This window comes from Ornithorhynchus anatinus, chromosome 6, assembly GCF_004115215.2.
Source record: "Ornithorhynchus anatinus isolate Pmale09 chromosome 6, mOrnAna1.pri.v4, whole genome shotgun sequence".
Classification (NCBI taxonomy): Eukaryota; Metazoa; Chordata; class Mammalia; order Monotremata; family Ornithorhynchidae; genus Ornithorhynchus; species Ornithorhynchus anatinus.
Window position 1 is genome coordinate 13,998,095 of NC_041733.1, and position 12,495 is coordinate 14,010,589.

Here is a 12,495-nt window from a genome sequence, read left to right on the forward strand (position 1 = left end):
CAATCAATCCACCGACGGTATTTATCGAGCCCTTACTGTGCTCAGAGAACCGTACTAAACGTTTGGGAGAGTACAATACAACAGTTCGTAGACACTTTCCCTGCCCATAATGAGATTGATTTAGCAGTCAAAACTGCCCACAAGAGGATGCCATTCCCTCTGGGTACTGAAGGAGTTAGAAGAAGATACCACAGATTTAAGCAGCGTGAGAAGCAGCGTGGCCTAGTGGATTGAGCTACGGATTGGGAGTCAGAAAGACCTGGATTTTAATTCTGGTTCTGCCACGCATCAGCTGGGTGACCTTGGGCAAGTCACTTCACTTTTCTGGGCCTCAGTTAAATTATCTGCAAAATGGGCATTAAGACTGTGAACCCTATGTGGACCATGGACTGTGCCCAACCCGATTAGTACAGTACCTGACGCTTAGTAAGCGCTTAACAAATACCATAAAAAACGGGTAGATAATTTCTGTTTCTCCTCAGAACCCAGCTCCAACTCTCCCATTCTAGCATGTCCAGGCTAAAGGGACATGGGAGAGTCACACATAAGATGTAAAACCTGTCAGTTCACGTCCACTCCTGTATGGGTGTGTTGACGACTTTGAGCAATAATATTCCTCTTTCATTCATTCATTCATTCAATTCATTCAGTTGTATTTATTGAGCACTTACTAAGTGCAGAGCTCTGTACTAAGCACTTGAGAAAGTACAGTAAACAATAAGCAGGTACATTTCCGGCCCACAACACGCTTACAGTCTAGAGGGGGAGACAGATATTAATATAAATAAATTACATATATGTACCTAAGGGGTGTGGAGCTGGGAGGGGGGATGAATAAAAGGAGGAAGTGAGCGCAAAGCAGAAGGGAGTGGAGAAGAGGAAAGGAGGGAGAAGAGGAAAGCACTTAGTCTGCGCAAAGTAATAATAATGACGGTATTTGTTAAGCGCTTTTTATGTGTCGAGCACTGTTCTATGCGCTGGGGTGGATACAAAGGTGATCAGGTTGTCCCATGTGGGGCTCCCGGTCTTCATCCCCATTTTACACATGAGGTAACTGAGGCACAGAGAAGTGAAGTAACTTGCCCAAAGTCACACAGCTGACAAGTGGCAGAGTCGGGATTAGAAACCATGACCTCTGACTCCCAAGCCCGGGCTCTTACCACTAGGCCTCGCTGCTTCTCTTACTATACTAAGCGGTTCGCAGAGTACAAGGGAATTCCTGAACACCATCCCTGTCCTCAAGCATTTTACAATCTCCTGCCCCCATTCTTATATAACGCCGGTGATGCTCCCAAAACGTGATCACGAAGACATCAGCCTGCAGTTGCCTGCTGGTGAATATCTCAGTACTTAGTCAGCTGGGAGAGTCGAAGATTACCGCTGAGATTCCTATTTTGCTGGATTTAGCCCGTGAAATAAATAGGCTTTTACTCTATTATTATTCTCTTCCTGATGAGCTTTGCATCCTGAACTTGTTGAGGTCTTTTCTTTACACAGTGACAGTTCTGAGAAGCCTTCAGCCTCCTCGTGCCCTGTCACATGTAGCTCTCCGTAGTCTTCAGCTGGCAGACCTGGGCTCGGAAATCAGACTCCTGGGTCCTGCCGGAGACTCTGCCGCTGGCTCTCCGGGTCACCTGGGGTAAGTGGGTTAGCCTTCTACTGGGGTGGGGGGGTGGCACCTCGAGGGTGCTGGCGGGGGAAGTGAGTCGGTGGGAGGGGACCCTGTACCGGGTTAGCATGGCGTGAACATTGGCCTCGTCAGATTGGATCCTATGACCGGCAGATGTCAATCATAGGGGACACGGCTCATTAGCGGGTCGTAATTCAAATAGCGTTATTATTATTCAACCTTTTTAAGTAGGTGGAGTTAGATCAAATAGGGGCCGCCAGACGTAACTGTAATCCAGTCAAATGCCCCTGTCCAGATCGCCCCCCTCCCCGCTTCCCCCCTCCCCCATACACATTCATTCATCATTCAATTGCATTTACTGAGCACTTATTGTGCGCAGACCACTGTGCTAAGAGCTTGAGAGATTACTATATAACAATAAACAGCACTATTCTCTGCTCACAACGAGCTTACAGTCGTTCTACGACCTTGAACTGCAATGCTAAGCTACTGCAAGTGAGAGTCTGTACCGTGCTTTGGGAGGCTCAGGTGAAAGGTGGAGGGGATTCAACCAGTCCCTGGAATTTATTGAGTGTTTACTGCATGCAGAATGCTGTGCTAAATGCTTAGGAAAGTACAGCATGAGAGAGCTGGTAGACACGAGCCTTGCCCTCGAGGAGTTCTTGATTTGACCTTGGGGTACATTTGGAGATTAGGGTCTAGAGGAGAAATAAAACCATTTATTGTAAGTTTTCTTCACTGGCCTGAAAAAGGATCTTATCATCCTCTATTTCCTCATCATTCAGGGGCGGAACTCAGAATCCTTCACCAATCCACTCCATCTCAACCCATCTAAAGTGCTCTGATAGCAGAAATTCATCTTGCTTCTTCCAGGCTCCTCCAGCCCATGATCTATTCCTATTAACAACAATAATAATAATGGTATTTGTGAAGCACTTACTATTTGCTAAGCACTGTTCTAAGCTCTGGGGTAGATACAAGGTAATCAGGTTGCCCCCCATTGGGCTCACAGTCTTAATCCCCATTTTACAGATGAGGTACTGAGACTCAGGAAAGTGAAGTGACTGGTCCAAGGCTGACAGTGGCGGAGCCGGGATTAGAACCCACAACCTCTGACTCCCAAGCCCGTGCTCTTTTGGCTAAGCTACGCGGCATGATGCAGTCATCTGAACTGAAGGTGGCCCCAAAGCAAACCAGCGGGTTTGAGAATCTAGAGAAAGCCCGATCCAGGTAGGAGATCATTTCGATTCTGGGGAAAATTCTGATTACCTGGATGAATCTTTCCCAGGGGTGCATGCAAGTTACCCAACACACCTCTACGTTCTGCACCCCACTTTGGAAACCCATAGGACTGGATAAGTGTCTTCACTGGTTGCTTGTCAACTCTAATGTACCAAGCTTCATTCATTTACTCATCATTCAGTTGTATTTATTGGGCACTTAAAGTGTGCAGATCACTGCACTAAGCACTTGGGAGAGTACAGTACAAGAGCAGACACATTCCCTGCCCACAATGAGCTCTAATACAGTGCTCTGCACACAGTAAGCGCTCAACAAATACCACGGCTCGACCGGCTGACTGATTTCCGCTCCTGCATATTTGATAAAAGAAGATGCTTTCAACTGAGCTACTCTACATCCTCTTCCCTCACTAATAAAAATAATCATGGTAACGATAATGGTATTTGTTAAGCGCTTACTATGTGCCAGGCACTGTTCTAAGCACTGGAGTGGGTACAAGCAAACTGGGGCTCACCCATGGGGGCTCACAGTCTCAATGCCCATTTTATAGATGAGGTAACTGAGGCCCAGAGAAGTGAAGTGACTTGCTCAAGGTCACACAGCTGACAAGTGGCAGAGCCGGGATTAGAAGCCAGGTCCTTCTGACTCCCAGGCCTGTGCTCTATCTACTGAGCCATGCTGCTTCCTTTTCCCCTCAGCATTGCCAGGGCTCTGAGACACCAAGTAGAGTGGCCTATCCATTTCTCCGGGAAGATGTAAAAGCTGTTCTCTGGGGTTTGACGATGAGAGTTTATCAGTGTGAGAACGTCGCCGCTGGGTGACTGACAAGCTTCTCCTCAAGAAGGACCCAAGTCAAGGCGATCATCTCTGATTCGCAGGCCTGACTCCAGGGCTGGGGGAATTTGTGTCGTTCCACCTCTAGACTCTAAGCTCTTTGTGGACAGGGACTCTGTTGCATTGTACCCTCCCAAACGGTGAGTACAATGCTCTGCACACAGTCAGCGTTCAATACATGTGATTGACTGATGTCCCCTCATTAAGGAGATGTTTCCAGGAGTGGCAGGAAACTTCCACCTCCTTGTGTCATCAGAGATGTGCCAAAACGCCCGGACCCTACGCCAGCCCTGCATTTCTCAACTCTTTCACATATCCCACCGCCCTTTGCCCAACATTTAATTTCAAAGTTTTCACCCCGCCGAATCATAGCCCTTCTGGCTATAGCATCCGGAGGCCACCATGTCGGGTAGGAGGGCAATGCCTTCCTCATGTAACTCTCTCCACGCTTCTCCCACTATGGTGAGGTCCTGGTGGAAAGAGCCTGGGCCTGGCAGTCAGGAGACCTGTGTTCTCATCCCAGTTCTGCCGTTGACCCGCTGTGTGACCTTAGGCCAGTCACTTAACATCTCTGGGCTCCATGTAGGGCAGGGACCGAGTCAACGATTGTTCACATCAACTTCCGCACTTAGAGCACAGTAAACATTTAATACATAACACAATATTAACAGTAGAAATCTACTTAACTTGTCTTTGGAATCTAGATGTGATAACTTCAACACGAGGGGAAGACTCTGATTCAATCCTGAGAACCCAATTTTGATTCCTTAGGCAGATTTCTTCATCTCTAGAGATTGCAGTCAAAGGAAATATGCTCTTCTTTTCCCTGAGATATTCCTCCAGCCATACAGGCTAGACAAGAGGAAATAGCCATAATAAAAAACCAACTAAAAACCCATTACAGTGTCGGGGACTCAGGATGCAATATCGTTTCCAGGCCAAAAGAGGAGTAAGGGAGGTAAGATGGAAGTTAAACTCTGGGAATATTGAAGTCGGAAGTGAAGATCTGCACAAACTGGAGATGCCTTTATACTGGAGAAGCAGCGTGGCTTAGTGAAGAGAATACCGGCCTTGGAGTCAGAAGGTTGTGGTTCTAATTCTGGCTCTGCTACATGTTTGCTATGTGACTTTGGGCAAATCACTTCACTTCTCTGGGCCTCAGTTACCTCATCTGGAAAATGGGGATTAAAAATGTGAGCCTTCTGTGGGACAGGGACTGCATCCAACCTGACTCACCTGTATCTACCCCAGTGCTTAGAACACTGTTTGGCACATAGTAAGTGCTTAACGAGTACCATTATTATTATTATTGCTATTATTACTGGCTACAATTTTTTCCCTCAAACTGACACCAACAATATAAAGAACATCCCACAACCAACAACTCCATTTTGCCAACTCTGCTTTGGTATTTCTGTATGGATAAATCCAGAAATTCAATCAGGAGACTCAATCATCCAGACTTTCAGGCCACGTCTGGACTTTTCCGACTGGAGTTCTGTACCTTGGCAGAAGACATATCAAAGAGAAAAGCAGGGGCCTGCTTGCTACTCTGTGCGATGAGTGACTCTATGGTGAAAATGAGAAGATAAGGAAGGGAGGAGTCCTCCACACTAATAGTAATAATAATAATAACTGTGGTATTTGGTAAGCACTTACTTTGTGGCAGGCATTGTTCTAAGTGCTGGGATGGATACAAGCAAATTGTCCTACGTGGGGCTCACAATCTTAATCCCCAATTTACAGATGAGGTAATCGAGCCAAAGAGGAGTGAAGTGACTTGGCCAAGGTCACACAGCGGACACGTGAAGGAGCCGGAACTACTACTCAGATCCTTCTGACTTTCAGGCCCGTGCTCTACCCACTAGCCAAGACGCTTCTCTAGTCAAATCCAGAGAATGGATATTCATTTAGGGCAGTTCCCAGGGGGTTTCAACCGACCCTGTAATTGTGAGAGGTCCTCTAGACTGTGAGCTTGAGGTGGGCAAGAATGTGTCAATTAGTTGCTATAATACACTCTCCCAAGCGCTTAGTACAGTGCTCTGCACACAGTGCTCACTAAATACAATTGAATAAATGAATTGAATGAAGGTCGTGTCCCGGCCGCCACTGTTTTCCACCCACCTTAACTTGTGAGCATCATGTAGGCCAGGGACTGATCCATCTGATTGTATTTTATCTACCCCAGTGACTAGCATAACGTTCAGCACAGTAAGTGCTTATTAAATACCACTATTATCACCCGAGGCTGGGCTGAGGAGGGGAAATATGCACCAGGGAGGCCCAGATGGGGATGCTAACAATACCAGTGATTTGGGATCGAGTAGTTCCTTGTAGCTAATCAGATGCTGAGATGGCACTGCTAGGACGATTGTCCTCTTTCTGGTCCTCCTTCAGCATGCCCACCTGTCTGTCCACTGCCCCTGCTCTCACCTTCCACACCGAACCTCGCTTCTCCATGCAACAGCCTACCTACAGACCTCCTTTTACCTTTAAATCAACTTAGCGCATAAGAAACTAAGCATTAAAATTGTCCGATTCCTTATTTACAGGTGGCATGTCAGCAATGGCAGGAGTAGCATTTATTAGTATTAATAATAATAATAATAATGGTATTTGCTAAGCGCTTACTATATGCCAAGCACTCTTCTAAGCATTGGAGTAGATGCAAGGTAATCAGGTTGTCCCACGTGGTGCTCACAGTCTTAATACCCATTTTACAGATGAGGGAACTGAGGCACAGAGAAATGAAGTGACTTTCCCACTTGCGGAGCCAGGATTAGAACGCCCAAGCCTGTGCTCTTTCCGCTAAGCCATGCAGCTTCTTTATTGAGGGCCTTCTGTATGCAGAACACTATACCAAGGGCTTGGGAAGATACAGGTTAGCTAGACTGTAAGCTCCTCGTGGGCAGGGAATGTTTCTATATTGTACTCTCCCAGATGCTTAGTACAGTGCCTGCACAAAGTAAGTGCTCAATAAATACCACTGATTGATTGATACAGTGGAAGCTAAATGGGGATAAAGACTGTTAGCCCCACGTGGGAGAGGAATTGTGTCCAACCTGATTAGATTGTATCCACCCCAACGCTTAATACAGTGCCCGGGCACAAAGTAAGTGCTTAACAAAATGCCACAATTATTATTATGATTATTTTTAAGGTTTATCAAAGGTGGCATTGTTTAGGGGATACAGGACCAAGTTGAGGACCAGGATTCCAGTCCCACTCCTGGCACTGAAATCCCACTCCTGGCACTGAAACTAGCTGTGCACATCCTCCTTCTCTGAGCCTCAGTTACCCCATTGTGAACATGATCATCCTTTTCCCACCACCCTCTGGGGCTGTTGCGATGCCGTTCTCAGCAGCTGTTCTGAGTACATTAAATGAATCGTGCAATAAAAATTGTCCCATTATTACTCTTTCGGGAAGAGGATTTTTTAATGATGGGACTCAGATGAGGAAGTTGATCCACTCTTCTGCAGATGATGGGATTTCTCCCCCACCACTGCTCCCTCCCATTTATTAAATTCCAAGTGTCCTCGGGGAATATTCTGGAAGAGGATGAAGGAAATAGACTATTCCTTCCCAAGCAATACTTTTTGGGTTCTGAAGAATACAGCCAGAACGATTGTCTGGCTTTTTCCACTCTTGTTCTCTTGGGGTTTTCCCAGTTTAATAAGCAATTGGAGGACATAATCTTGGGAAATTTAGTCCAATTGTTTCTATCTCAGAGTGGGAAGGAGAAAGGAGGAAGGGAGACTCCTTAGGTTTTCAGTTACCCTATGGTTTATAGGTTTATGGTTTATAGGTTTACACTCCAGACCTTACTTCATTCTGCTGCCCAGATCATTTTTCTAAAAAAAGTCAATCCACATCTCCTCACTCCTCAAACACCACCTTCGCTTCTAACAGAAACTCCTTACCATTGCTTGTAAAGCACTCAATTGCCCCTCCGATTTTACCTCGCTGGTTTCCTACTACAACCGGGCACTTTAACTTTGCTCCTCCCACACAAACCTACTCTCTCTACCTCTAACTCACCGCCGACCCCTCGTCCACATCCTGCCTCTGGCCTTGGACGCCCTCCTTCTTCACATCCCACAGACGGTCACTTCTCCCACCTTCGAAGCCTCATTAAAATCTCTTCTCCTCCAAGAAGCCTTCCTGGACTAAGCCACCATTTCCCCTACTCCCTCTCCCTTCTGTGCCACCCCTGAACTTGGATGTGTACCCTTTATTCACCTCACTCCCAGCCGCACGGCATCAATGTACGTATCCGTAATTTATGTTAAAGTGTGTCTCCCCCTCTAAGCGGTAAGCTCCTCTTGAGCAGGGAACGTATCTACCAAATTTGTTATACTGCACTCTCCCAAGCTCTTAGTACTGTGCACACAGTAAGTGCTCAATAAATATGATCGATCAATCCATTGATTGACTATAGCCCTTGAACCTGGTCCCAGTAATGATGCATCTGAAGTAGAGACCTTCAAGGGTACTTTGTCCCCAGACCTAGCTGTTACCTAATAGACTATCCATTGGTATCTGATCCATATCCACTAAGATTGCAAACTCCTTAATCATCATGATGATAGTAGCAATTATAGTATTTGTTAAATGCTTTCTAGGTGCAAAGCACTCTTCTAAGCACTGAGGGCAGGGATCATGTCTACCAACTGCACTGTGTGGTACTCACCCAAGTTCTTAGTACAGTGCTCTGCACACAAACACTCATCAAATCATTCAATCAATCAATAGTACTTATTGAGTGCTTACGGTGTGCAGAGCACTATACTAAGCTCTTGGGAGAAGCGGTGTGGCTTAGTGGAAAGAGCCTGAGCTTGGGAGTCAGAGGTCATGGGTTCTAATCCCAGCTCAGCCACTTCTCAGCTGTGTGACTTTGGGCCAGTCACTTAACTTCTCCGTACCTCAGTTACCTCATCTGGAAAATGGGGATTTAGATACGAGGGAAAACCTGATTAACTTGTCTCTATCCCAACACTTAGAACAGTGCTTGGCCCATAGTATTTAACAGATACCATCCTAATTATTACAATATAACAGACGTATGCACTGCCCACAGCGAGTTTACAGTCTAGAATGCCTTAAAGTGATGGATTGAATGAAGAAGGTCTTATACTTCAACCCACATTTGTGATAGTAATTTAGATTCCCACAGAATATTGCCAGTACAAGTTTAATTTTTTTCTGGAAGATATAAACCAAAACTCCATGATGTTTCTTTTCTTTTTTTTTCAGTGGAAAAGGATTAAGATGTGATGTCGACAATTTAGGGAGAAACTGTTGTGCATTCTTGATCCGTAACCCACTGGGACCTGGCTAGAAACATGAAGGAACTGACCTGACTCACAGCTTTGCAAGATTGAAACCACTGCTGGATTGTAAGCATCTAGAGGTCAGTGATCTACTATACTCTCCCAAGTGCTCAATCAGTGCTCTTCTCAGAGTAAGCACTCAGTCGATCAGTGTCATTCTGTGACTCTTACTGCATGCAGAATATTGTACTAAGCACTTGGGAAAGCACTCATTCAGTCATTCAATCATATTTATTGAGCGCTTACTGTGTGCAAAGCACTGTACTAAGCACTTGGGAGAGTACAATATAACAATTAACAGACACATTCCCTGTCCACAATGAGCTCGTGGTCTAGAGGGGGAGACAGACGTTAATAAACGTACATTAATAAAGTGACCTGTCACTCATACGCAGAAATGCCACGGAGCTGGGAGGGGGGTGATGAATGAAGGGAGCAAGTCAGGGCGATGCAGAAGCGAGTGGGAGAAGAGAAGAGGAGGGCTTAGTCAGGGAAGCCTTCCTGGAAGAGATGTGCCTTCAATAAGGCTTTGAAGAAGGGGAAAGCAATTGTCTGTCGAAATACACGAGAATCCATATTATTGATATTTCGATCACAGGGGCTGGGTAAACTGGGTAGTCCGGTCTCCACTCAAACAGAGCTATGTAAACTTACGGGTATTATTTAATTTACCCTCACAAGACCTCTGAACAATTTTCCAAGTGGACATATGGGGAAAATGAGGCACAAGGTGGTCAACGATGGAACCAGGAGTAGAAACGGGTCTGGTTCCAGACTCGGGGTACCACTCTGTCTAAATACTTTCAGTAGCTCAGAGCCTCGTAGCCTGGAAAGGTACCCTCTCAGTATCGCACCTGGAAAGTTTCCAGTCCTCTATCAGTCTCGGCTGAAGGAGGGAGAGTCAAGCAGAGGACCACACGTTCCGTTTCTAGCTTGGGCAGTGGCTAGTGAGTGGGAGGCCATCAAGACTCACCTGTCCCGAGCGGCAGCGGCAAGGGAGAGAGTCGAGGGCGGAGACTCAAGTTGATTGCCCGGAAGGAGACACTGGTAAACCCACTTCCACATTTTTACCAAGAAAACTCTCTGGATCCACTACCGGAACGATTGCAGCTGGAGGTGGGGAGTTCTGAGAGAGATGTAACCATGGAGTTGCTATGTGGTGGAGACGACTCGACAGCATGAGACAAGCTTGGAAAAGTTATCCTCTCATGAAGCAGGCTTTAAAATGGACCAGTATATGAACAACCCTCCACTGCCCTTAAGGCATTACTCCCGCTGGGCTCCCCAAATTCAATTCATAATGATGAGAAAGTCTCAGAGAAGTTTCTGCCACAAGAGGGAGTGTGTAACATGGCATGGGGAGAAGGATTTGACCTTTTTACAGGACAAGATTTTATCCAGTTTTTTCACACTCACCTCCCTCCCCCAGGCCCTCCCCAGTACCATGAACTACACTACAGAGCGCTCAAGGGACGGAGCCGTGGACAAGGTTGTGGAAGTCGCGAGCCTCTGGAGCACATTACCAAGAGGAGAAAGGGTTGAGTCTCCTACATCGACAATTTTTAAGATTTTTAAGGAATTCATATTTTAAATGGTATTTATTAAGCACTTACTATGCACTAAGTGCTGAGGTAGATACAAATTAATCAATTTGGACACAGCCCCCGTCCCACATGGGGCTCCCGGTCTAAATCACCATTTTACCGATGAGGTAACTCAGGTCCAGAGAAGTGAAGTGACTTGCCCAAGGTCCCACAGCAGACAAGTGTCGGAGGCAGGATTAAAACCCAGGTCCTTATCCATTGGGCCATTCTGTTTCTCTGCATTTCTGAGATGATCTGAGTGCTATCCTGCCTAGAGACAGAAGAATGGACCAGCTGACCTTTCGAAATCATGTTTAGCCTGGTGAGTCCATATTTCATATTCTAAAGGAAAAGAGGAAAGAGTTGGAGAAAGAGCAGTGAGAAGTTTTTAGATACTTCCTATGGTGTTTTCCACATAGTAAGCACTCAATAAATACCACTGATTGATTGTCCAGCATGGTGAAAGCAGTGAATGAGGGAGAAGTTTTTGAAGAAGGGGGGAAAACAATCCCATTTAAAACAAGCTCCTCCTCCTTTCATCTGAAAATACCCTGGATGGAAAGGATGACTGATCTGTAATATTCCCCTGGGTTTTGGTGACTAAAACGGTCTACCCTCACTCTCTTCTCCCTCCCCACAGAGAGCACCATTGCAAGGGGATAGAGCACAGACCTGGGAGTCCGAAGTTGAGAAGCAGCATGGTGTAGTGGCTAGAGCATAAGACTGGAAGTGAGAAGATCATGCCACTTGTCTGCTGTGTGACCTTCGGCAAGTCACTTCAATTCTCTGTGCCTCAGTTCCCTCATCTGTAAAATGGGGACTTGGACTGTGAGCCCCATGTAGGCCAGAGACTCCGTCCAACCCATTTTCCTTGTATCACCCCAGCACTCAGTACAGTGCTTGGCAAGTAGTAAGCACTTAACAGATATCACAATTGTTATTATCATTACCACATTGAGGACCTCAAGACCGTGGAGTCTAGAAGGAGAGGAATGAGCTATATTTGTGGCACGGAATACTCCCAGCTGGTCATTCAGAGCGTGTTCCAGCTGTTGGCTGCCATTTTTCCTTACCACCCAGCAGATGGGGCTGATTTATGCCAATTAGGGGGAGGGATAAAGAGGGTGAAGGTAAAAGGAGGAAAGGGGTTTGTTATGCTGGTGTGTTAGTACGGTGCCTGAACACAGTTAGTCCTCAATAAATACAAGTGTTTGAACTGACATTGTCCACTGAAGTTACAGGGGAAAAGAGTTCAAGGAATCTTGTTAGTGTTACTTTAATAAAGTGACCTGTCACTCATTCTTCCCTATTCCTAAATCATACCACCACTCAGGAGGCTGGCCAGAGTGACAAAATTCTGACTTTTGACCATAGCTGTGGTGAGAGTGAGAACTCCAGGGAAGCTAGTGGTGGCATAGAGCTAACTGGTAACAGGAGGGTGTACATTATAGCAGCAGTTTTTAAATGGTATTCCTTAGGCTCTTATTATATGCCAGCCACTGTAATAAGTGCAGGGGCAGATACAAATTAATCAGTTTGGGCCCAGTTGTCATCCCACATCGGGCTCACAGTCTTAATACCTATTTTATCGATGAGGTAACTGAAGTATAGAGAAGTGAAGTGACTTGTCCAAGGACACACAGCAGACAAGTGGCAGAGCGGGGATCGGGACCCAGATCCTTCTGACTCCCAGGCCCATGCTCGTTTCATTAAGCCACACTGCTCCTCTGAAGCAGTTAAATAAATCAGGATAAATCAGTTAAAAATATCAGAACAGCTTGCCTGCTCATTTACCACAATTCCTAATGCTGTTTCCCTGTCTCTAATAGCCCCCACACAAAAGGGCTACTTACTGGCTTCCTGTGGGACAGCT

At 46.0% G+C, this 12,495-nt stretch overlaps 1 long non-coding RNA gene across 1 annotated transcript; it reads left to right on the forward strand.

Annotated features, from left to right (window-relative positions):
- Window positions 1-1,461: 1,461 nt before the first annotated feature.
- Window positions 1,462-10,622, forward strand: LOC114812817. Its single transcript, XR_003760439.2, has 3 exons — window positions 1,462-1,639; window positions 8,963-9,119; window positions 10,469-10,622. It is a non-coding gene; the product is annotated as an uncharacterized LOC114812817 (long non-coding RNA).
- The last annotated feature ends 1,873 nt before the right edge of the window (window positions 10,623-12,495 follow it).